At 40.7% G+C, this 25814-nt stretch overlaps 1 protein-coding gene across 1 annotated transcript in view; it reads right to left on the bottom strand.

The window, feature by feature from the left end:
• LOC126419228 (bromodomain-containing protein DDB_G0280777-like) overlaps positions 1 to 25814 on the bottom strand; it is a 360686-nt gene that overhangs the window by 264406 nt on the left and 70466 nt on the right. The window lies entirely within an intron of this gene.

Here is a 25814-nt window from a genome sequence, read left to right on the forward strand (position 1 = left end):
CCATCCACATTAAACCCACCAACCGCTAATAGTGTCTGCATTTCTACAGCTGCCATCCCTTCTACACAAAAAATTTTTCCCATACAGCCTGGCCACCCAGGGACAGTGTATCTGCAGTAATAGGAGCTCCAGTGCCTAGTATATTTGAAAGTCTCACAAAAGTCTTCACAGCTAGGTGCTATCCCTCAAATCTAGTCCTCAACAGATTTTGCTTACCATATTCCCACACACTCCCAGTCCTCACACCATCCCCAAGAACCAGCTACAAAGGAGCGCCTCATTATCACCCAGTACCACCTCAGACTGGAGCAACTGAACCACATCCTTCGTCAGAACTTTCATTATCTATCATCATGCCCTGAAATTTAGGGACAGGCTACTCACGATCCTTCTCAACCTCCTAAAGTGGTGTTCCATCGCCTAAACAATTTCCATAACATGCTAGTCCAGGCTCATCCAAGTACTGTTCCTGTCGGGCACGGCCGCACTCCGCGGGTGCAAGGCAGTATAGTTCAGCACCCCATACGTGACCGTGTGTCACTAGTGTCGGCATAGGAGCGAGAGAGATAGAGGCGGAGTGAGTGAGGCCACACAGCAGTGCTCTGTGCTGGAGTGTACTGCGATCAGATCCAACGTAAACAAAATAACAGAGGAAGCATAGCTCCGTAAAAGTGGTTCATAAGCGGTAAAACAAGCAAACCATTTATTGTTTAGGTAACAATTAGTGTTCATGTGGCAGAATTACCACACAAAGCTTTAGAAAACAATATCCAAAACAAGAATCGAAGTACAACTTAGTAGTTTTCTGACCAACAGGTTGAGTCTATCACTATTGCACACGCACATTCATCGTATGTACAGTAGGCTTCTTCTGAAAGATACATCGATTTCTTAAATGAACTAGTGTCATAAATATTCTACTTTAGAAATAATTTTACGTAATGGATATAGTGTCTCATTTCTATTGTTAGTAGTTACTAGTTACAGGCAAACATTTTTTTTTGTACTTTGTGCTACATCTTTTTATATCCCTTTTCAGAGTTTAGACATCGGATCCTTAGTTTGCTGTTTTGTACGTAATAATTTTATTTGACCAAGTTTGAAAACTTATTAAAAACAGAATTAAGGTTGTAAAGACCTCTAATCCTTACAGTCAACATTGTTAAAGAAGACAATTAACATTTTACACATTGTTCTTATTTGAGAAAATGATTTTGTGTAGGTTTGGTACAATATTCCAGGAAATTGCCAACCTCAAAGAATTAGTCAAATTTTTATCACTAAGCAGTGAACTGTTTTTAATTTTACCAAGCTTTAAAAGGGAGAAAAAGCACTCGCAAATATATGTGGAACCAAACATTGAGAGAACTTTGGCCGCCTGCTTGTGCAAAAGAGGATACTTCTCTCATGGAGAACAGCTGTAAAAGTCATCCAAAGTTTTACACATAAGAAAGTTGTGCTTCAGGCGGATATCACACTTCAGGTCAATCAGTTCTAGTTGAAACACTTGTGAAATGTCCTCTGCCTGAAGGGAAAATGGACGAACAAATATCTCTAATACTAGTTGAAGCTCACTTATCTCCTAAAATCTGTTTTCAAACTCATCTTGTTATTCACAAATGATTTGGACATAATTCGAAAAATCTAAATTTTCTTTAACTCTGTCTAATGCAGCGAAGTGTTGACAATTCTCCTCATGCAATTGTTTTTCCTACAAAATAAGTTTTTATTTTTATTTTTTTAAATTTTTATACAGAGTGATTTTCACCTTGGAGTGAAATGTTCAAAGTATTTAAATGACAAGTTAGGCCACACACAAAAAAGCCAAATTCACCACCCACTTAAGATCATGAAGTAATTCTTCTGGATGTCCTTTCATTTCTAAAATGGTATTGATTTCATCCCTCAAGGAGAAAAACCAATGAAGCACCTTCCCCCTGCTCAGCCATCTTCCTTCCGCAAGGTAGGGGATGCCCAGGTACTCTGCTTCAATATCAGCCATAAATTCTTTAAATTGGCAATGTGCGAGTCCATGCGAGTGAAGATAATTGACCGTTCAAACAACTGTGTCCATAAATTGTTTATGTTGACAATCTTTGCACAAAGTGCCTCCTGGTGTATCAGACAATGGACTGCCGTGAGTAAGAAATAGCCGACTTCAGCCATTTTTGACCTGACGTACCCCAGGAATCTAATGCATATCCCTCATAGTGCAGGGGCTCCATTCATTGTTACACTGGCCAGTCATTCCCATTTTAAACCCATTGACTAACACATTTTCCATGTCTAGAAAAATATCCAAACCCTTGGTTGTGTCTTTTAATGGTATAAGGTCGAGAAATTCAAAGGGTGACACACAGATTGTCATCAACACTACAAATGAATATGACGAGCTGAGATTTGCAATTAATTTTGTATGATCCTGTTTTTCAAAAACTTTTATCATTTTAACAATTAATTGTTTATTGAAACCCAAATAAAAAACTAATAAAAAAAGATTAGTTTTAGGTGCGTTTTCCCCCAGTTCCTCTGAAAAGCGGTCATAGACACTAGCGAAGACAGCAAAATGTGGTTGCAAAATAAATTTTTATCTATTGGAATATTTATGTTTTAATTAATTGAAAACATAGGTCAAACTACCACACATGATTTCCCATCCATCAACACACAACTACACAAAAACAAATAATGATTCTTCATGAGACTTTGCTGTCTGAGAGAGCATTTGTGAAGGATTTTCAGAAACTGGCACAAACTAATGCACCTGAAACTTTTTCTTATGTCTGTGCCACGTGATTTAATACAACCCAAATATAAAAATTAACCAAAAAGAAATGTTCCCTGTTGCTGACAATCTGATATTTGATAACTGGCACGTTGCTAAGTGACATATCAGATTATAAAATATAGTTTTATTTATCATCTTTATAAATAATAAAGAGTCATACGATAGGAAACGCTTACTTCACTGTAATGCTGCTTGAAATTTTCTTTCAGTTCTTCAAGCTTTGACTGGCATTCCACTTGCAACAAATTTTCAAACTGATCTTTGTGGCAGGTATTAAAGTACCGTTCAACCAAGTACTTTTTTAAATACATGAAATTCTGATGACATACTAAACATTTGGCATGATTTTCGACAGCAGTATAAAAGAAATTAATTTCCCACTCAGGTTTAAATAGTGCAGACACACCTCTCCTCCTTTTTTTTATCTGCTGCTGTTGACCATCCATCAAAATCCACTGTAGCCTTATGTTGGTTGACTAATGGCTTTGTGTCGTATCAATGCTTTTGACCGCTGCTGGCACAGTGGTCTGTTTTCCATACAAAGCGCCCGTACAGCGGCACGGCGAGAGATGGTGGGCGGACTCCATGGTAAGCTAAGCGACACAGCTCAGCCACTGCAAAAACATACGAATTTGCGCAGTGCACTGGCCTCGTGTGATCACGGGTGCTGGTGCACCAGGGGCAGTTTGGATGAGCCTGTCCTAGCCCATCCCTATGCCACTCCCAATCCCAACCCTTTGCCACAAGGATCATATCCCTGGGGAATGCCTAGCTGCAAGACCTACCCAGTCCACCCACCCACTTATTCCAGATCTGTCACACACTTATCCCAGCCGCTCAGAGGCTGGGCCATCTGTGACAATGACTACCAAACAGCCGACCACCAAGATGAATGGCCACCGCAAGCTGTGGCCAAGAGCAAAGTGGACCACCCAGAGGCACAACATGCAGCTGAACGTAATATGCTTGATTTCAACGGCTATTTCACAATTATTGCCATCTGGATCCCACCCCCACCCTCCCCCTCCACTGCCAGCATTTCTGAACTGCATAGATGGGAGTTATCCTTATAACAGATTCTTCACCCTCAACCTAAGGTAATCTACTGTCCCCACAACCTACTCCAAACTGTTTCTGCCCCTCTGCCCTATCACCTCCTCCCAGTACAGGTTACCCAATACAACACTCGTCCACTGCTCTCTGCTCTTGCATTCTGACTCCACTCAAACCAGCCATTCCTCCCCATTCCCCAACCCACTCCACTCCAGATTGTTGTCCCGATCAACATGTTTCAGTTGCATTATGGTCATAGTGTCCTGAGGCAGCAATCATGTCTGTGTGAAGTGTGCTTGCTTGTGTGAATGTGTATGCGTTTTCCGATTTTGAAGAAGGCTTTGGCTGAAAGCTCATATGTAACATATACATCAAATGTATTCGCATTTATGAATATGGACAACTATCAACTGTGTGATGGGAAGACGACAATGAAATTTTGTGCTGGACTGGACTCAAACCCAGATTTTCTGCTTTTGGTGGCTGGGAAATCTGGGTTTGAGCCCTGGCCTCTAAAAATTTTCATTGTCGTCATTCCATTATACAGCTGATGGTGGCCTATATTCACAAATGCAAATATATTTCACATATTTCAAAATGGCTGTAGTTGCCACAGTGCCTGTTCCTTCAGACATCCATGTGGAAAATTTGCATTGTACTTCTAGCGAACAACACAGGCACTGCAATATCATCATATGTAACAACCTTTTTGTCGTACCAGTCTGCAACTCAATGTGACATCTTTATGGTGAGTAACAATCTATCCTTCTCATAATACTGTTGATGTTCCAAACAAGACTTTCCATTGTTTAAAATTGTTGTAAGAAAGATCTGATGGCAAATTAACAAGTGGCAGAAACAGTATAAACTGTACACATGATCCATCGTTTATGCAAGTACAAAAAGATAGGTGATCTTGTGTTTGTATCATATTTTGTGGCTGGATTTGGGCAAAGTAAGAGAGAGAGGGAAAAAATTAAATGAAAAAATTGATGAAATAGTGAATTTAAAGAGATCATAAATGGAGTTAAAACAGCTTTATTTCAAAATGATAAAGCAGCATAAATCATAAACCGAGATATAGCAGCTTTATTTCGAAATGATATGACATGATAAAGCAGGATAATGAAAGAGCTTAAACCTGCAGCAAAATACAGTTTATCATAGAAAAATAATGGTGTGATGTTTTTTTAAACATAAGTAGGTGGACACGGAGATAATTATCTACTAGTCAGATGAGTATTTAATGATCTACTATGTAGATTTGCAGGTGGCAGTGCTGTTAAACAGCAACTAAAACTATAAATACAGGAGAAAAGATTACCCTAGTCTGCACGGTATCAAATGACTGAAAACTAGTGAGTGGTATATCTGAACTTTTTATGCTCTTTCCAAATTGGTTTTCAGTTTTTTGCTGTCACATACAGTTTTGTCGCAATTTGACTTCAAAGATATATTCTTGTGCCAGTAGGTTATGCATAGTGTTGAAGCAAAATTTCTCAGTAAAGCCCTGTACCTCTATGCTGTCACATCTGTTGTTATTGTGTGACCTAGAAAATATTGTTTATCTCACAAGCTTGCATTACTGATGCTGTATTGTAATTATCCCATATATTTGAGATGGTAATAATAAAACAGCCTATTGATTATAGCTACTACATTGTCAGCATGTAAGTGTGTTAACAACCCAAACGTTTTCTGTTACATTTTTGGAAATTATACAGTGCCTAAGCAGAGTGGCTGTAACAGACTTTGTGGAAAAAGGCTTACCATGCTTATTTTAAAATGAAACTTGGAGATCAGGACAAGGGTTGGGCACCAAAAATATTTTGCCACTGTTGTGCTGAGAGTTTAAGATTGTGGACAAAAGGGAAGAAAACATGCATGCCATTTGTGATTCCAGTTGGTGTGGAGGGGGCCTAAAAATCACCTTAATGATTATTACTTCTGTTTAGTTAATGTTCAAGGGACCAATTCCAAAAATAAGAACCAAATTACATATCTAAGCAATGACTCAACCAATATGCCAGTTGCATATGGAGAAAAATCTAATTGCTCTTCTTCCTCCAGCTGTTTTAAGGAACGTGGCAGAAGATGATGGTGAAAATGAAGTTGATGCAATTACCTAAAATACTGATGTCTACCAGCTTGAATGCAGCTTTACTCCACAACTGTTCTCTCAGAATGAACTTAATGATCTCGTAAAGGATCCGTATTTGTTTAAGGAATCTGTGGAATTGCTTGACTCCCAGTTAAAAATTAAGGATCTTCTGGAACAGGAATACACTACGCATGGTACAGACATAGAAAGAAAGAACTAGTTACTTCATTCTCACAGATTGAGTCCTTGATCTGCTGCAGTAACATAAATGAGTTAATACACTTCTGTGGCATTGAACATGATGCTATACAGTGGCTTCATCAACGAGGAGCCTGAAAGACATATTATTGCATAATGGGAACATGTATGGGTCCATTCCTGTACGCCATTCAGTTCAAATGAAAGAGACATGTGAGAACATGATAATTTTAATAAGTATCCAGAATGAGGAACACAAATGGCTTACCTGGGGTAACTTCAAAGTTATCAGAATACTATTAGCACAACAAGCTGTGTTCACAAAAAGCCTTCTTTCTATGCGAATGGGACAGTTGGGCGAGGTAGAGACATTCAAGTGTGAAATTTCGGCCAGAGCAGAGAAATGTGCCTGAAACTAAAATATCCTGCATGAACTGCTTGTAAAATCAAAAAGAGTCTTGCCTCCACCACTGCACATAAAACTGATCTTGATGAAGCAATCTGTAAATGCTCTACCACTGGACAGACCCTGCTCCAAGTAACTTTCCCAGAAATTTCCCTTCACCACATAAGACAAAATGAAAGCTGGAATTTTTATTGGTCCTCAAATAAAGAAATTAATGAAGGATGAAGATTTTGATAAGACAATGAAGAAGAGAGAGAAATACACATGGACCACCTTCCTAACAGTTACTGACAACTTTCTAGGAAATAACGAATATCCTAATTATAAAGCCATTGTTGAAAAAATGTTGCAAAATTTCAAGATGATTGGCTGTAACATGAGTGTGAATGTCTACTCATACATCAGCTACTTTCTGGAAAATTTGGACATTATAGTGAAGTGCAGTGTGAACATTTTCACCAAGTTATTAAGATGGAGAGGAAGTACCATGGGAACTGGAATGGAACTATGATGGCCGACTATAGTTGGATGTTGAACAGGGGCAGTCGTCATATGCAAGTATCTTCAAGGAAGTCAAAGAAGAGTAACTTTACAAATTAATGAAACATTGCTAATTACTTGTTTTTATACATGACAGTCATTAAATAAATTAGGGGAGTTCTGTAGAGTATTTCTAAATGTATTTCTTTTTAAAATGTTTTTTTGATTAAAAACTCACCTTACATGAAATGGTGTTTTAATTTGAAACTTTCTAGCAGATTAAAACTGTGTGCTGGACCGAGACTCAAACTCATTCTGGAAACACCCCCCAGACTGGGGCTAAGCCTTGTCTCCGCAATATCCTTTCTTCCAGGAGTGCTAGTTCTGCAAGGTTCGCAGGAGAACTTCTGTAAAGTTTGGAAGGTAGGAGATGAGGTACTGGCAGAACTAAAGCTGTGAGGAAAAGGCGTGAGTCGTGCTTGGGTAGCTCAGTTGGTAGAGCACTTGCCCGCGAAAGGCAAAGGTTCCGAGTTCGAGTCTCGGTCCGGCACACAGTTTTCATCTGCCAGGAAGTTTCGTTACTTGATAGTTGACATCTGTCACTTCCTACTACAGTGTCACCACATCAGCTGCCAGCTACCATTCGGTTATAAGTGATACACAAAAATTGCAGGTCACTTGACAAATGCTGTTAATGTGTAATGCGGAGCAATGTTGGAAGTGGCTGCTGTGAGGTGTTCAAATGGCTCTGAGCACTATGGGACTTAACATCTGTGGTCATCAGTCCCCTAGAACTGAGAACTACTTAAACCTAACTAACCTAAGGACATCACACACATCCATGCCCGAGGCAGGATTCGAACCTGCGACCGTAGCAGTCCCGCAGTTCCGGACTGAGCGCCTGAACCGCTAGACCACCGCGGCCGGCGCTGTGAGGTGTGTTGGAAATGAAAGATAGTCTGTCAACAGCTGACTTTTAAGTGACCAATGACTGAATTGTGGCAGATGATGTGTTTTACATCTCTGAATTTAAACTCATGTCCTAAGCTAAACACAACCTCGTGAAGTGGAAAATAGTAGTCGACACTCTGTAGTAGGTCTAAAACCACAATCACTTTGTTCATGGCAATTAAATCTAATCTCTACAAGCAAACTCGATACAGAAAAAACTCAGTTTCAGTGCTAAAAGCAAGTAGTAATTTGTCATTATCATTGGTTGCCTGAAACTGTTCTCACTCTGGCTACATGAGCTGCCATGTTACAAACACATGAGCAGTCCTCACTGACACTTGGTTACAGAATATAGGCAATGCAGCAAGATTCAAATTAATTAAAAAAGAATGGCAGGAAGAAAAGTAAGAGCAAATACAAAGTCAATACAATGATGAAAATGATGCACAAAGAATCAGAAATAAAGAAAATTACCAATTAATTGAACAAAAATAACAATCAAACTTTTCTGATTAGGTTTAAAAAAACTTTGCTACATTTGACAAAATTCAAACCCTCAACCTTCTACACATCAGGTTAATATGCTAAAAATTATGCTAGGCTACAATCCTGGGATTTATTGTTACATTTATTACTGTGGTAACTCAGCCACAAGGATGAATTGCAGCTTTCAAAAATTGGGTTTCATTCAATGTGAGGTGAAGCATACCTGGTGAAAGCTGATCTCTGTGATTATGATAACCACATATGTGATACCAAATCGCTTCTAGTGCGGAAGTGTCCAGTAATGTTATTATTCAATGGAAGAACTCATGAAGAACACTTTTATAATTTAAGTAAGATTCTATTAATTATTAGCTTTATTAAGTAAGTATAAAAGTTTATTCTAAGTAAATAATTTATTAATTTCGAATACTCATCTACATATCTACTCTGTAAGCCATGATTAGGTGTATGGCAAAGGGTGCCACGAACAACTACGAGGCATTCCCTTTCCCAATGCAGTTACAAGTGGAGCAAGGGAAAAGGAACTGTCTATGTGTCTCCACACGAGCCCTTATTTCTGTTATCTTTTCTTCACAGTCTTTACTAGAATCATTCTGCAGTAAACTGCAAATGCCTGTTCTCTATATTTGCTCCATCTCCACATCATTAATAATTATATTTCTAATTTTTATTTGGCTCTGTATATTATGAGATTAAAAAAATCACTATTCACATATCTTTCAGAGAAGAAATGGAAGATGCCTGAACCAACTTTCAGCCATGTTGGCTCTCGCAGAACTTCAGATTATTCAGTAAAATTCTGACCCTTTGCTAAATCACTTAGGGAATGTAATCTCATCGGTTAGTACCATACTAACCCAAAATAAAATTTCAATAAGGCCAAAATCCAAAATTTCATATTTGAAAGTTTATTCACACATTTGGATTGTACTATGCATCCGCCACTTGACAATATCTATAATTTTTCAAATGTACAACCTAAAAGTGAACACTTATATTGCTGAAAATGAACAGAAATTTTGAAAATTAATCAGACTCCTTATCCTAATGGAACTCCTCTTGTACTTTTCATTAAACAGGCTGCAGAATAAAACCCTTCCTTAGCTTAATCTCTTTAGCAACAAACTCCAGTGACTAAAAAAAAGAGTTTGGTACAGAACAGTTTCATAACAAAGGTGAAAGAGGGTGCACAACACTAAAAATATCTGTCTCTAATGACTAAAATTACAAGGAGGCAGTACGGCAGGGCGTTATTTTCCTTCAGGAATAGAAATTCAAAAAATTTATTCTTGGCTTTAGAAGTGTTTTCCGCTTCATTAGGGAGGAAGACGAATAGGTTCTGGTAGACTGAGAAGAAGGGGCTGGTCACTCAGACCCCAATATGTGAGGGATCCACCAGCTGATGAGGATAATGATCTTGTTTAACTTAATCAGTACTAAATCTGTGAGATTTTAACGGCTTTCTTCATGGAAAATTTTTTACAATAGCTGAACTAGAGGCAGCTGACGCGTTCTGTTTGGAAAAACAGTCGTTATTTTGTCATAGGCTGCATAAAAAAAACTCCAGAAAAAGTGAAATTTGTCATTTAACACTCTGCTAGAAACACCATCAAAGTTGGCACAATTGCTAGTGTTTAGTGAAATAACGGGTTTTTTGTAGTCCTTAGGGACTGTAATTTTAAAACTAATATTGGCGGTGATTTTAGTGTCTGAGTAAGTAAGTCTAACGCATATCACCCCCCCCCCCCCCCCTCATGAACCATGGACCCTGCCGTTGGTGGGGAGGCTTCCGTGCCTTAGCAATACAGATGGCCGTACCGTAGGTGCAACCACAACGGAGGGGTATCTGTTGAGAGGCCAGACAAACATGTGGTTCCTGAAGAGGGGCAGCAGCCTTTTCAGTAGTTGCAGGGGCAACAGTCTGGATGATCGACTGATCTGGCCCTATAACACTATCCAAAACGGCCTTGCTGTTGTGGTACTGCGAACGGCTGTAAGCAAGGGGAAACTACAGCCGTAATTTTTCACGAGGGCATGCAGCTTTACTGTATGATTAAATGATGATGGCATCCTCTAGGGTAAAATATTCCGGAGGTAAAATAGTCCCCCATTCAGATCTCCGGGCGGGAACTACTCAAGAGGACGTCGTTATCACGAGAAAGAAAACTGATGTTCTACGGATCGGAGCGTGGAATGTCAGATCCCTTAATCGGACAGGTAAGTTAGAAAATTTAGAAAGGAAAATGGATAGGTTAAAGTTAGATATAGTGGGAATTAGTGAAGTTCAGTGGCAGGAGGAACAAGACTTTTGGTCATGTGAATACAGGGTTATAAATACAAAATCAAATAGGGGTAATGCAGGAGTAGGTTTAATAATACAGAGCTATTACAAATGATTGAAGCGATTTCATAAATTCACTGTAGCTCCATTCATTGACATATGGTCACAACACACTACAGATACGTAGAAAAACTCATAAAGTTGTGTTCGGCTGTAACCGCACTTCAGGTTTCTGCCGCCAGAGCGCTCGAGAGCGCAGTGAGACAAAAAGGTGACAGGAGCCGAGAAAGCGTATGTCGTGCTTGAAATGCACTCACATCAGTCAGTCATAACAGTGCAACGACACTTCAGGAGGAAGTTGAACAAAGATCCACCAACTGCTAACTCCATTCTGCGATGGTATGCGCAGTTTAAAGCTTCTGGATGCCTCTGTAAGGGGAAATCAACGGGTCGGCCTGCAGTGAGCGAAGAAACGGTTGAATGCGTGCGGGCAAGTTTCACGCGTAGCCCGCGGAAGTCGACGAATAAAGCAAGGAGGGAGCTAAACGTACCACAGCCGACGGTTTGGAAAATTTTACGGAAAAGGCTAAAGCAGAAGCCTTACCGTTTACAATTGCTAGAAGCCCTGACACCCGATGACAAAGTCAAACGCTTTGAATTTTCGGCGCGGTTGCAACAGCTCATGGAAGAGGATGCGTTCAGTGCAAAACTTGTTTTCAGTGATGAAGCAACATTTTTTCTTAATGGTGAAGTGAACAGACACAATGTGCGAATCTGGGCGGTAGAGAATCCTCACGCATTCGTGCAGCAAATTTGCAATTCACCAAAAGTTAACGTGTTTTGTGCAATCACAAGGTTTAAAGTTTTACGGCCCCTTTTTCTTCTGCGAAAAATACGTTACAGGACACGTGTATCTGGACATGCTGGAAAATTGGCTCATGCCACAACTGGAGACCGACAGCGCCGACTTCATCTTTCAACAGGATGGTGCTCCACCGCACATCCATCACGATGTTCGGCATTTCTTAAACAGGAGATTGGAAAATCAATGGATCGGTCGTGGTGGAGATCATGATCAGCAATTCATGTCATGGCCTCCACGCTCTCCCGACTTAACCCCATGCGATTTCTTTCTGTGGGGTTATGTGAAAGATTCAGTGTTTAAACCTCCTCTACCAAGAAACGTGCCAGAACTACGAGCTCGCATCAACGATGCTTTCGAACTCATTGATGGGGACATGCTGCGCCGAGTGTGGGAGGAACTTGATTATCGGCTTGATGTCTGCCGAATCACTAAAGGGGCACATATCGAACATTTGTGAATGCCTAAAAAAACTTTTTGAGTTTTTGTATGTGTGTGCAAATTATTGTGAAAATATCTCAAATAATAAAGTTATTGTAGAGCTGTGAAATCGCTTCAATCATTTGTAATAACCCCGTAAATAAAAAAATTAGGAATGCGGGTAGGCTACTACAAACGGCATAGTGAACGCATTATTGTGGACAAGATAGACACGAAGCCCATGCCTACTGCTGTAGTACAAGTTTATATGCCAACTAGCTCTGCAGATGATGAAGAAATTGATGAAATGTATGACGAGATAAAAGAAATTATTCAGGTAGTGAAGGGAGACGAAAATTTAATAGTCATGGGTGACTGGAATTCGAGAGTAGGAAAAGGGAGAGAAGGAAACATAGTAGGTGAATATGGATTGGGGGTAAGAAATGAGAAAGGAAGCTGTCTGGTAGAATTTTGCACAGAGCACAACTTAATCACAGCTAACACTTGGATCAAGAATCATAAAAGAAGGTTGTACACATGGAAGAAGCCTGGAGATACTGACAGGTTTCAGATAGATTATATAATGGTAAGGCAGGGATTTAGGAACCAGGTATTAAATTGTAAGACATTTCCAGTGGCAGATGTGGACTCTGACCGCAATCTATTGGTTATGAACTGTAGATTAAAACTGAAGAAACTAAAAAAGGTGGGAATTTAAGGAGATGGGACCTGGATAAACTGACTAAACCAGAGGTTGTACAGAGTTTCAGGGAGAGCATAAGGGAACAATTGTCACGAATGGTGGAAAGAAATACAGTAGAAGAAGAATTGGTAGCTCTGAGGGATGAAGTAGTGAAAGCAACAGAGGATCAAGTAGGTAAAAAGACGAGGGCAAGTAGAAATCCTTGGGTAACAGAAGAAATATTGAATTTAATTGATGAAAGGAGAAAATATAAAAATGCAGTAAATGAAGAAGGCAAAAAGGAATACAAACGCCTCAAAAATGAGATCCAAAGGAAGTATTATAGTATTTGAGAGTTGTAGCATCGCGTTTTAGTACCTGAATAGTGTAAATTCGCGTAGTCGTTTGTCTTCTGTTTTTGTTTTGAACGGCCAGTGTCGGTTGGTCACAGTCAGTGTGCTCCCTGCCGCCGTTGGATAAGCAGCTGAGCAGCAAGTCGTATACTCCTAGCTCACTCATTTGTTACATAGTTTAATTCTTAATTTCTTTGCGTGTTTTTGGTACTTGCATTCTTTAATTCATAAATTTCGGGAGTATTATAGTATTTGAGAGTGTAGCATCGCGTTTTAGTACCTGAATAGTGTAAATTCGCGTAGTCTTCTTCCGCCGCCGTGCAGTGTCAGCAGTGCGCAAGTAGCAGCATTACTGCATTTACTAGGCAATCTTGTATTTTAATAACCGTTTAAATTTTGTCGATTTGTTTGCGCTCTCTGTAGATTAGTTCAGACGGTCTTTGCAAAACAGTTTTTAGCATGGATAGGGACTGCAACTGCTGTGTTCGGATGCAGGCTGAGTTGGCATCCCTTCGCTCCCAGCTCCAGGCAGTGTTGGCTTCGGTCACACAGCTTGAGGCTGTTGCCAGTGGGCATCACTGTGGGGGTCCGGATGGTGGTTTGTCAGGGACGGCCAGCTCGTCCCACGCATCCCCTGATCGGACTACGACTGTGGTTGCCCGGGATACTGCCCGCATTGAGGCTGATCCCTCACCTGTGGTAGAGTGGGAGGTCGTCTCAAGGTGTGGCAGAGGGCGAAAGACATTCCGGAGGGCTGAACGGAAAGCCTCTCCAGTTTGTCTGACGAACCGGTTTCAGGCTCTGTCTCAGGCTGATACTGATCTTCGGCCTGACATGGCTGCTTGTCCTGTTCCAGAGGTTGCCCCTCAGTCTGCAAGATCCGGGCAGTCGCAGAGGGTGGGCTTACTGGTAGTTGGGAGCTCCAACGTCAGGCGCGTATTGGGGCCCCTTAGGGAAATGGCAGCAAGAGAGGGGAAGAAAACCAATGTGCACTCCGTGTGCATACCGGGGGGAGTCATTCCAGATGTGGAAAGGGTCCTTCCGGATGCCATGAAGGGTACAGGATGCACCCATCTGCAGGTGGTCGCTCATGTCAGTACCAATGATGTGTGTCGCTATGGATCGGAGGAAATTCTCTCTGGCTTCCGGCGGCTATCTGATTTGGTGAAGACTGCCAGTCTCGCTAGCGGGATGAAAGCAGAGCTCACCATCTGCAGCATCGTCGACAGGACTGACTGTGGACCTTTGGTACAGAGCCGAGTGGAGGGTCTGAATCAGAGGCTGAGACGGTTCTGCGACCGTGTGGGCTGCAGATTCCTCGACTTGCGCCATAGGGTGGTGGGGTTTCGGGTTCCGCTGGATAGGTCAGGAGTCCACTACACGCAACAAGCGGCTACACGGGTAGCAGGGGTTGTGTGGCGTGGGCTGGACGGTTTTTTAGGTTAGATGGCCTTGGGTAAGTACAGAAAGGGCAACAGCCTCAACAGGTCAAAGGGGCAAAGTCAGGACATGCGGGGACCAAGCAGCAATCGGTATTGTAATTGTCAACTGTCGAAGCTGCGTTGGTAAAGTACCAGAACTTCAAGCGCTGATAGAAAGCACCGAAGCTGAAATCGTTATAGGTACAGAAAGCTGGCTTAAGCCAGGGATAAATTCTGCCGAAATTTTTACAAAGGTACAGACGGTGTTTAGAAAGGATAGATTGCATGCAACCGGTGGTGGAGTGTTCGTCGCTGTTAGTAGTAGTTTATCCTGAAGTGAAGTAGAAGTGGATAGTTCCTGTGAATTATTATGGGTGGAGGTTACACTCAACAACCGAACTAGGTTAATAATTGGCTCCTTTTACCGACCTCCCGACTCAGCAGCATTAGTGGCAGAACAACTGAGAGAAAATTTGGAATACATTTCACATAAATTTTCTCAGCATGTTATAGTCTTAGGTGGAGATTTCAATTTACCAGATATAGACTGGGACACTCAAATGTTTAGGACGGGTGGTAGGGACAGAGCATCGAGTGACATTATACTCAGTGCACTATCCGAAAATTACCTCGAGCAATTAAACAGAGAACCGACTCGTGGAGATAACATCTTGGACCTACTGATAACAAACAGACCCGAACTTTTCGACTCTGTATGTACAGAACAGGGAATCAGTGATCATAAGGCCGTTGCAGCATCCCTGAATATGGAAGTTAATAGGAATATAAAAAAAGGGAGGAAGGTTTATCTGTTTAGCAAGAGTAATAGAAGGCAGATTTCAGACTACCAAACAGATCAAAACGAAAATTTCTGTTCCGACACTGACAATGTTGAGTGTTTATGGAAAAAGTTCAAGGCAATCGTAAAATGCGTTTTAGACAGGTACGTGCCGAGTAAAACTGTGAGGGACGGGAAAAACCCACTGTGGTACAACAACAAAGTTAGGAAACTACTGCGAAAGCAAAGAGAGCTCCACACCAAGTTTAAACGCAGCCAAAACCTCTCAGACAAACAGAAGCTAAACGATGTAAAAGTTAGCGTAAGGAGGGCTATGAGTGAAGCGTTCAGTGAATTTGAAAGTAAAATTCTATGTACCGACTTGACAGAAAATCCTAGGAAGTTCTGGTCTTACGTTAAATCAGTAAGTGGCTCGAAACAGCATATCCAGACACTACGGGATGATGATGGCATTGAAACAGAGGATGACACGTGTAAAGTTGAAATACTAAACACCTTTTTCCAAAGCTGTTTCACAGAGGAAGACCGCACTGCAGTTCCTTCTCTAAATCCTCGCACAAACGAAAAAATGGCTGACATCGAAATAAGTGTCCAAGGAATAGAAAAGCAACTGGAATCACTCAATAGAGCAAAGTCCACTGGACCTGACGGGATACCAATTCGATTCTACACAGAGTACGCGAAAGAACTTGCCCCCCTTCTAACAGCCGTGTACCGCAAGTCTCTAGAGGAACGGACGGTTCCAAATGATTGGAAAAGAGCACAGATAGTCCCAGTCTTCAAGAAGGGTCGTCGAGCAGATGCACAAAACTATAGACCTATATCTCTGATGTCGATCTGTTGTAGAATTTTAGAACATGTTTTTTGCTCGAGTATCATGTCGTTTTTGGAAACCCAAAATCTACTATGTAGGAATCAACATGAATTCCGGAAACAGCGATCGTGTGAAACCCAACCCGCTTTATTTGTTCATGAGACCCAGAAAATATTAGATATAGGCTCCCAGGTAGATGCTATTTTTCTTGACTTCCGGAAGGCGTTCGATACAGTTCCGCACTGTCGCCTGATAAAGAAAGTAAGAGCCTACGGAATATCAGACCAGCTGTGTGGCTGGATTGAAGAGCTTTTAGCAAACAGAACACAGCATGTTGTTATCAATGGAGAGACGTCTACAGACGTTAAAGTAACCTCTGGCGTGCCACAGGGGAGTGTTATGGGACCATTGCTTTTCACAATATATATAAATGACCTAGTAGATAGTGTCGGAAGTTCCATGCGGCTTTTTGCGGATGATGCTGTAGTATACAGAGAAGTTGCAGCATTAGAAAATTGTAGCGAAATGCAGGAAGATCTGCAGCGGATAGGCACTTGGTGCAGGGAGTGGCAACTGACCCTTAACATAGACAAATGTAATGTATTGCGAATACATAGAAAGAAGGATCCTTTATTGTATGATTATATGACAGCGGAACAAACACTGGTAGCAGTTACTTCTGTAAAATATCTGGGAGTATGCATGCGGAACGATTTGAAGTGGAATGATCATATAAAATTAATTGTTGGTAAGGCGGGTACCAGGTTGAGATTCATTGGGAGAGTGCTTAGAAAATGTAGTCCATCAACAAAGGAGGTGGCTTACAAAACACTCGTTCGACCTATACTTGAGTATTGCTCATCAGTGTGGGATCCGTACCAGATCGGTTTGACGGAGGAGATAGAGAAGATCCAAAGAAGAGCGGCGCGTTTCGTCACAGGGTTATTTGGTAACCGTGATAGCGTTACGGAGATGTTTAATAAACTCAAGTGGCAGACTCTGCAAGAGAGGCGCTCTGCATCGCGGTGTAGCTTGCTCGCCAGGTTTCGAGAGGGTGCGTTTCTGGATGAGGTATCGAATATATTGCTTCCCCCTACTTATACCTCCCGAGGAGATCACGAATGTAAAATTAGAGAGATTAGAACGCGCATGGAGGCTTTCAGACAGTCGTTCTTCCCGCGAACCATACGCGACTGGAACAGGAAAGGGAGGTAATGACAGTGGCACGTAAAGTGCCCTCCGCCACACACCGTTGGGTGGCTTGCGGAGTATAAATGTAGATGTAGATGCAGATGTAGATGAAGTGCAAAATGGCCAAGCAGGGATGGCTAGAGGACAAATGTGAGGATGTAGAGGCTTATCTCACTAGGGGTAAGATAGATACTGCCTACAGGAAAATTAAAGAGACCTTTGGAGAAAAGAGAACCACTTGCATGAATATCAAGAGCTCAGATGGAAACCCAGTTCTGAGCAAAGAAGGGAAAGCAGAAAGGTGGAAGGAGTATATTGAGGGTCTATACAAGGGCGATGTACTTGAGGACAATATTACGGTAATGGAAGAGGATGTAGATGAAGATGAAATGGGAGATAGGATACTGCGTGAAGAGTCTGACAGAGCACTGAAAGACCTGAGACAAAACAAGGCTCCGGGAGTGGACAACATTCCATTAGAACTACTGACGGCCTTAGGAGAGCCAGTCCTGACAGAACTCTACCATCTGGTGAGCAAGGTGTATGAGACAGGTGAAACACCCTCAGACTTCAAGAAGAATATAATAATTCCAATCCCAAAGAAAGCAGGTGTTGACAGATGTGAAAATTACCGAACTATCAGCTTAATAAGTCACAGCTGCAAAATACTAACACGAATTATTTACAGACGAATGGAAAAACTGGTAGAGACCGACCTCAGGGAAGATCAGTTCAGATTCCGTAGAAATATTGGAACACGTGAGGCAATACTGACCTTACGACTTATCTTAGAAAAAAAAGGGAAACCTACGTTTCTAGCATTTGTAGACTAAGAGAAAGCTTTTGACAATGTTGACTGGAATACTCTCTTTCAAATTCTAAAGGTGGCAGGGGTAAAATACAGGGAGTGAAAGGCTATTTATAATTTGTACAGAAACCAGATGGCAGTTATAAGAGTCGAGGGGCATGAAAGGGAAGCAGTGGTTGGGAAGAGAGTGGACAGGGTTGTAGCCTCTCCCCAATGTTATTCAATCTGTATATTGAACAAGCAGTAAAGGAAACAAAAGAAAAATTTGGAGTAGGTTTTAAAATCCATGGAGAAGAAATAAAAACTTTGAGGTTCGCCGATGACATTGTAATTCTGTCAGAGACAGCAAAGGCCTTGGAAGAGCAGTTGAACGGAATGGACAGTGTCTTGAAAGGAGGATATAAGATGAACAACAACAAAAGAAAAATGAGGATAATGGAATCTAGTCAAATTAAGTCAGGTGATGCTGAGGGAATTAGATTAGGAAATGAGACACTTAAAGTAGTAAATGAGTTTTGCTATTTGGGGAGCAAAATAACTGATGATGGTCGAAGTAGAGGGGACATAAAATGTAGACTGGCAATGGCAAGGGAAGCGTTTCTGAAGAAGAGAAATTTGTTAACTTCGAGTATAGATTTAAGTGTCAAGGAATCATTTCTGAAAGTGTTTGTATGGAGTGTAGGCACGTATGAAAGTGAAACATGGACAATAAATAGTTTGGACAAGAAGAGAATAGAAGCTTTCGAAATGTGGTGCTACAGAAGAATGGTTAAGATTAGATGGATAGATCACATAACTAATGAGGAGGTATTGAATAGAATTTGGGAGAAGAGGAGTTTGTGGTGCAGCTTGACAATAAGAAGGGACCGGTCGGTGGGACATGTTCTGAGGCATCAAGGGATCACAAATTTAGCATTGGAGGGCAGCGTGGAGGGTAAAAATCGTAGAGGGAGACCAAGAGATGAATACACTAAGCAGATTCAGAAGGATGTAGGTTGCAGTAAGTACTGGGAGATGAAGAAGCTTCACAGGATAGAGTAGCATGGAGAGTTGCATCAAACCAGTCTCAGGACTGAAGACCACAACAACAACAACAACAACATGTAATAGATCTTATTGTTACTTTATTTAGAATATGAAATTGGTCAAGCTTTGATTATTTAAATATGATAAAATATAAAATAATGTAGAATAAGCTGTAGCCAATCACACGGCTTCAGGAAAGGGAACTGCTCTAATCAGTTGAGCGAGGATATTCGGCGTGGGGGAAACGTGACCCGGGACAGGCAGAGGGACAGTGCTGGTTCAGAAGTGAAAGTGGACAGTTCGGGTGGAGACACTAAAGGGTACATTTCGGATTGAGACAGGAAAGCAGACAGTCGGTCTTTAGGCAGCTAGGAAGTGAACTGACTTACAAAATTTCGTGTTGTGTGGTATCGTGAGACTTAAGTCTCTGAGCAGTGAGCAGCCATGTGTGTAGTGTGAACTCTAACTTTTCACATAGAATACTTGTATTGCGGAATGAGATTATAAATGATCAAACTGTCGAACGGATATGCACTCAAGTGTAACAGTAGCTCTACATATGACCACTTTGGCTATTAGTTTGCTTTGTGAATAAACATTTTTCAAACCAAATCACAACTGTGTGGCTTACATCATTTATGGGTCATTAATTCAGTTCCCGACATTATTATTACTGTTATTATATATTATGTTAACTTTGTATTTCACAAACTTGCCTCAGACAATTTAAACAAAGTGTCACAAGTTTCTAATTTAGGGCGTGTAATGCGACACATGCCATTCAACCCCTAGACAAGTTTGAGCCAACACATTTCAATGAAGAGGAACCGCATGTGAACCCAAACATCTATGGGATGTTAGCTCGCAATTGGGGGCTCATCCGGGATAGGAATTTGGAAAGTGTTAGTTGAGAAATAAGAATCCAGCGAAGTGTTGGCACAGGATTGGATTTTGAAAAGTGTTAGTTGCGGAATATGAACTCTGGAAAGTTTAGAATTGGATTTGAATTCTGCATAGTGTTTCCTGAAGTATTATATGAACTTTGATAGGCAGCACCTCTCGCAGAAGTTAATTGTGGGATTAGTTCAGGACCGAATATTTGGTTTCTTTAATAGTTGTGAAATTACAATTGTAACTCTCACAGTTAACGACATTCTGTGACCTCGGTCCCAAATCTGTGGCAGTTTAGGCAGTTTGTGTGGGGCTCTGAGCTACGAATTTTGCAACAGTTGTGTGCACCGAGTTTAGCGATGGTTACAAGTGACAAAAAAGTAATGTGGAAGAAGAGGTGACATCGAAAGCACGTGGTTCCAGCGAGCAGCGGCATCCTCAATGGCGATTCATCATGCAGCGGCGGTTGCAGTACCACGGCAGAGGCTACGAGATCTTCAGTATCTTCTTCAACTGCAACATCAGCAGCAATACCATGGCAGAAGGATCCAGCACAACAAAGCTAAGTACCTGTGCTGATAGTGAGATTATGTATGATTCTGTACTTCAGTCACCAATAATAGACACTAATATTAAGCAGTTTGCCAGTTGTGTGGATCTGAAAATACTAGTGAGTCACTCAGCCCGAAGTCGGAGTGGGAGAGTGTGATCAGCGGTGAAATTCGTAGGGCGAATAGTGCGAAATCAGGCAAGGGAGATAAATTTGGGTGAGACATGATGTCACAATTAATGCAAATAATAAGAGGATTGGGATCCAAAATTGATTCTGTTAAAACTGATATGGGTGACATAAATTTGAAAATTGATTCGGTTCAATCCAAAATAGCTTCAGCTGAGTAAGATGAAGTAGGTAGAATTGCTAATGGAATTGAGGAACTGATAGAAAAATAAAAACCATTCAGAAAGAAATGGGCAAAATTTCTTATGAAGTTGGGATACTTGACTCTAAGGCAGATCAGGCAGAGCAAAATTTCAGTAATTAGGCGGAAAAGCTGTAGGCAGACCTGGGAGGCAACGTAAGAAACTGTAAGAGCAAGATGCTCTAACGACTGAGACGTCAGAGGCTATTAGAAACTTATCTGTTGGAATAGGGAAAGGGGAGAAAGAAGTAGATAAAATAAAGGAACAAGTAGAATCTGGAATTAAAATTGAAAATAGTGAAGTTAGAAAAGTGAATTGAATTCTTTAGCTGCACATCAAACCTCTACAATGATCAGTGTTCTGTGGATGAACTCGGGTTTGGTCAAATGTTTTAGAGATGACAGGAAATCTCACCCAGTAAATTTTCTAGTAGCATTCAGGGATGGTTTTATAAGGGGAATGTCTGATGAGGCGAAGATAAAATCATAAAATCAAGAAAAGACATTTGGAAGGTGAGCCGCAATCGTGGGCAAATATACACAGTGATACGTTCACTACCTACGAAATATTTGAAAGCAGTTTCCTGAACAAGTTCTGGAGTGAAGCGAAGCAAACGCGACTCCGAATGGGCCAACACTTATATACAGGAACGAGTCGATGCAAGAATTTTGTAAACATGAACTTGCAAGAATAATGTGTGTGAAACGTCCATTGGGAGTGCTTACTGAAATTACGACATTGAAAAAGTGGTTGCCGGAAAATTTGCAATGGGATCTAATGCACAGTCCTAGCAACTCAATAGATGAATTTTTGGACTTCATAGAAAAATTAGAATGGGCATTGAAATTAAAACCACAAAGTAAGCAGACAAATAGCTTTCAGAGTGGAGATCAGTACAAGTAATTACTAGGAAAGACATTCAGGAAGTTATAAACGTAACGCAAACAGCAGTTTTGATAAGGGAAACGGTAACAGGAACACATCAAATGATTTATTTCAAAGGGGTAATGGGAACAGATACTTTCGTCACAGGGAGTGACACCAAGAATGTAGTTTTGAGGGACCGGCACCTGGTGTAATGATCCACCATAATGGGATATCAGGAAACTACGTTTCGCCGCATCTCAGGTCCGGAGATGGCAAAATAAACCAGCGATGAATAGGATGCGAATAATCAGAAATGTGATAGGTGTTAATAAAATGGCTGGAAGGTGTCAGAATTTTGAAATGAAATTAGTAAGAGATAACAAACAGGTAAATTTTCAAATCAGATTGTGCATAAAAGGTGTAATCCTAAGACAATTAAAGATAACGATAAAGGCGATGATGACGATTTATGGTTAAATGATATCTTTTATGAATGGAAGATGAACGAGTGTGTGAATGTTAATGCAATGAAAGATTCTATGTGCCAAAAGGAGGCTGAAGTGGAGCTGAATTTGGTGGAAGTAGGTACTAAACAGCGGTAACGATTATACCGATGAAGATGTTGATGTTTCAGGTGATATTGTGACAGCGAAAATTGTTAATGAGGTTAATAAGGGTGGCATAGCCGTAGTCTCGTCAGCTGTTGATGAATTTGTGTGTGCATTGGCGGATATTGGTGAATTATTTTTGAAGGAAGGTAGTAATGATGTTTTATGTGCAGAATTTACGAAAGTTGTAGCTGCTGGTATTGACACTTCAGAGGAAGAAATCAGTGTGTATCTTTTTACTAATGGAGGTGAACCCAAAAGTCTGCATGAACCTGTGGATCTTGAATGTTTGTTTGAGAATGAATGTGGCTTTGAATTTGATGTGTGATTTGCAATTAATGTGGCACAGGTGTGTGTAGGAGAGGAAAAGGTGTTATGCTCAGGTTTAAATTAAAATGCAGCAGAATTCAATGGTACTGGTGATTCTGAAATTTCATGATGCTGTAACTATAATTTATGTGACATAATGGCAGAGGATGGTGAAACTAGGAACGGTTCTTATATTGGTGGTGTAAATGAGGTTTTATGTAGCAAGTTGTATGATGTATCAGCGGCTGTTGAAAGTGCTGTTTGTGAAGGTGTTCGTAATGATGTGGATGTAAAAAGTAATGCTTTGTTCCATGATAATGTTGTTGTAGCTACTAATGACAATAATTTTAAAGGAGAAGGCGGTGAGTTTGATTCTAATACAGAAAGTGATATTTGGACAGAATGGTATCTTGAGGAGGAATGTGATTTTACTGTAATTGATTGGAAATGGTACGGTAGAACATTACAATTGTTATTGCCTCATCTGTGGACTCAAGAGAAGTTTAAGATAGCAAGAGATCTAGAAGGGAGAAAAAATTAAATAGGGGTGAAAAAAGCATTTAATGCATTATTTTGGGACGAATACAAAACTGAGGGTTGGATTGAACAGGATATATGTACTCTAGAGATGGAAGGGGAAAGTCGGTTAAGAGTTAAGTGTATCTGTGTTTAGATTATAAGATTATTTGGAGGGGTAATTTGAAATGATTTATTTCAAGACTTATGGTAGCTTGTTTGTTGCTTTGTCGCATAAGGATTTTTTTTGGCACAAGGTCTGTGCAACTATAAAGAGATAGTTTAGATGCACATTTGTGTGTGAGGAGGTCAGAGAATTTGATTATTTGGTGAACGGTATCAAGTCAAATATCAGTGTACAGTACGCATATAAATTAGGTTTTAGCGGTACATAAGGGATTTATTTATGTGTATGTATATGTTAGGCTTAAGTGTTTGGATTGTTTTATGTTAGTTGTAATTTCCAAATTATAACTTATGGTCATGCCAATTTGGGTGCATGGAGGTCAGAAAAATTTGGAAAATGAAAATTAATAATGCTTACCTAGGAAGACAGATGTATGTTTACCTACTTATCTGAGAATATTTTGAGGGAAAAAATTTATTGTAGTATGGAGTAACAGTTTGTGTATGCAGCTTCACTGCACGGAATTAAATGAGGGGTGAGATTTGTTCATACTTGTTATTAGTTTTGAGTCTAAGGGAGTTATTTAAATTAAGAGAAAGTATTAATTTGCTGATGAAGTCAATTGGGAATCTGTCACAAGATGCACATCTCTAGTGGGACTTGCATAATGTGCCAGAATCATTGAAGAATTTACGAGCATCTACATCTACATCTACCTCCATCCTCCGCAAGCCTTCTGACGGTGTGTGGCAGAGGGTACCTTGAGTACCTCTAGCGGTTCTCCCTTCCATTACAGTCTCGTATTGTTTGTGGAAAGAAGGATTGTCAGTATGCCTCTGTGTGGGCTCTAATCTCTCCGATTTTATCCTCATGGTCTCTTCGCGAGCTATATGTAGGAGGGAACAATATACTGCTTGACTCCTCGGTGAAGATATGTTCTAGAAACTTCAACAAAAGCCCATACAGAGCTACTGAGCATCTCTCCTGCAGAGTCTTCCACTGGAGTTTATCTATCATCTCCGTAACGCTTTCGCGATTACTAAATGATCCTGTAATGAAGAGCAGTGCTCTCCGTTGGATCTTCTCTATCTCTTCTATCAACCCTATCTGGTACGGATCCCACACTGGTGAGCAATATTCAAGCAGTGGGTGAACAAGTGTACTGTAACCTACTTCTTTTGTTTTTGGATTGCATTTCCTTAGGCATCTGCTTTACAGAAGATCAACTGTATATGATCGTTCCATTTTACATCACTCCTAATGCCTACTCCCAGATAATTTATGGAATTAACTGCTTCCAGTTGCAGTTGTAGCTAAATGATAAAGGATCTTTCTTTCTATGTATTCACAGCACATTACACTTGTCTACATTGAGATTCAATTGCCATTCCCTGCACCATGCATCATTTCGTTGCAGATCCTCCTGCATTTCAGTACAATTTTCCATTGTTACAACCTCTCAATATACTACAGCATCATCCACAAAAAGCCTCAGTGAACTTCCGATGTTATCCACATGGTGATTTATATATATATTGTGAACAGCAACGGTCCTACGACACTCCCCTGCGGCACACCTGAAATCACTCTTACTTCGGAAGACGTCTCTCCATTGAGAAAGACATGCTGCATTCTGTTATCTAGGAACTCTTCAATCCAATCACACAATTGGTCTGATAGTCCATAGGCTCTTACTTTGTTCATTAAATAACTGTGGGGAACTGTATCAAACACCTTGTGGAAGTCAAGAAACACGGCATCTATCTGGGAACCCGTGTCTATGGCCCTCTGAGTCTCGTGGATGAATAGCATGAGCTGGGTTTCACACGATCGTCTTTTTCAAAACCCATGCTGATTCCCACAGAGTAGATTTCTAGTCTCCAAAAAAGTCATTATACGCAAACATAATACGTGTTCAAAAATTCTACAATTGATCGAAGTTAGAGATATAGGTCTATAGTTCTGCACATCCGTTCGACGTCCCTTCTTGAAAACGGGGATGGCGTGTGCCCTTTTCCAATCCTTTGGAATGCTACGCTCTTCTAGAGACCCACGGTACACCGCTGAAAGAAAGGGGGCAAGTTCCTTCGCGTACTCTGTGTAAAATCGAACTGGTGTCCCATCAGGTCCAGCAGCCTTTCCTCTTTTGAGTGATTTTAATTGTTTTTCTGTCCCTCTGTCATCTATTTCAATATCTACCTTTTTGTCATCTGTGCGACAATCTAGAGAAGAAACTACAGTGCAGTCTTCCTCTTTGAAACAGCTTTGGAAAAAGACATTTAGTATTTCGGCCTTTAGTCTGTCATCCTCTGTTTCAGTACCATTTTGGTCACAGAGTGTCTGGACATTTTGTTTTGATCCACCTACCGCTTTGACATAAGACCAAAATTTCTTAGGATTTTCTGCCAAGTCAGTACATAGAACTTTACTTTCG

Source organism: Schistocerca serialis, chromosome 9, assembly GCF_023864345.2.
Source record: "Schistocerca serialis cubense isolate TAMUIC-IGC-003099 chromosome 9, iqSchSeri2.2, whole genome shotgun sequence".
NCBI lineage: Eukaryota > Metazoa > Arthropoda > Insecta > Orthoptera > Acrididae > Schistocerca > Schistocerca serialis.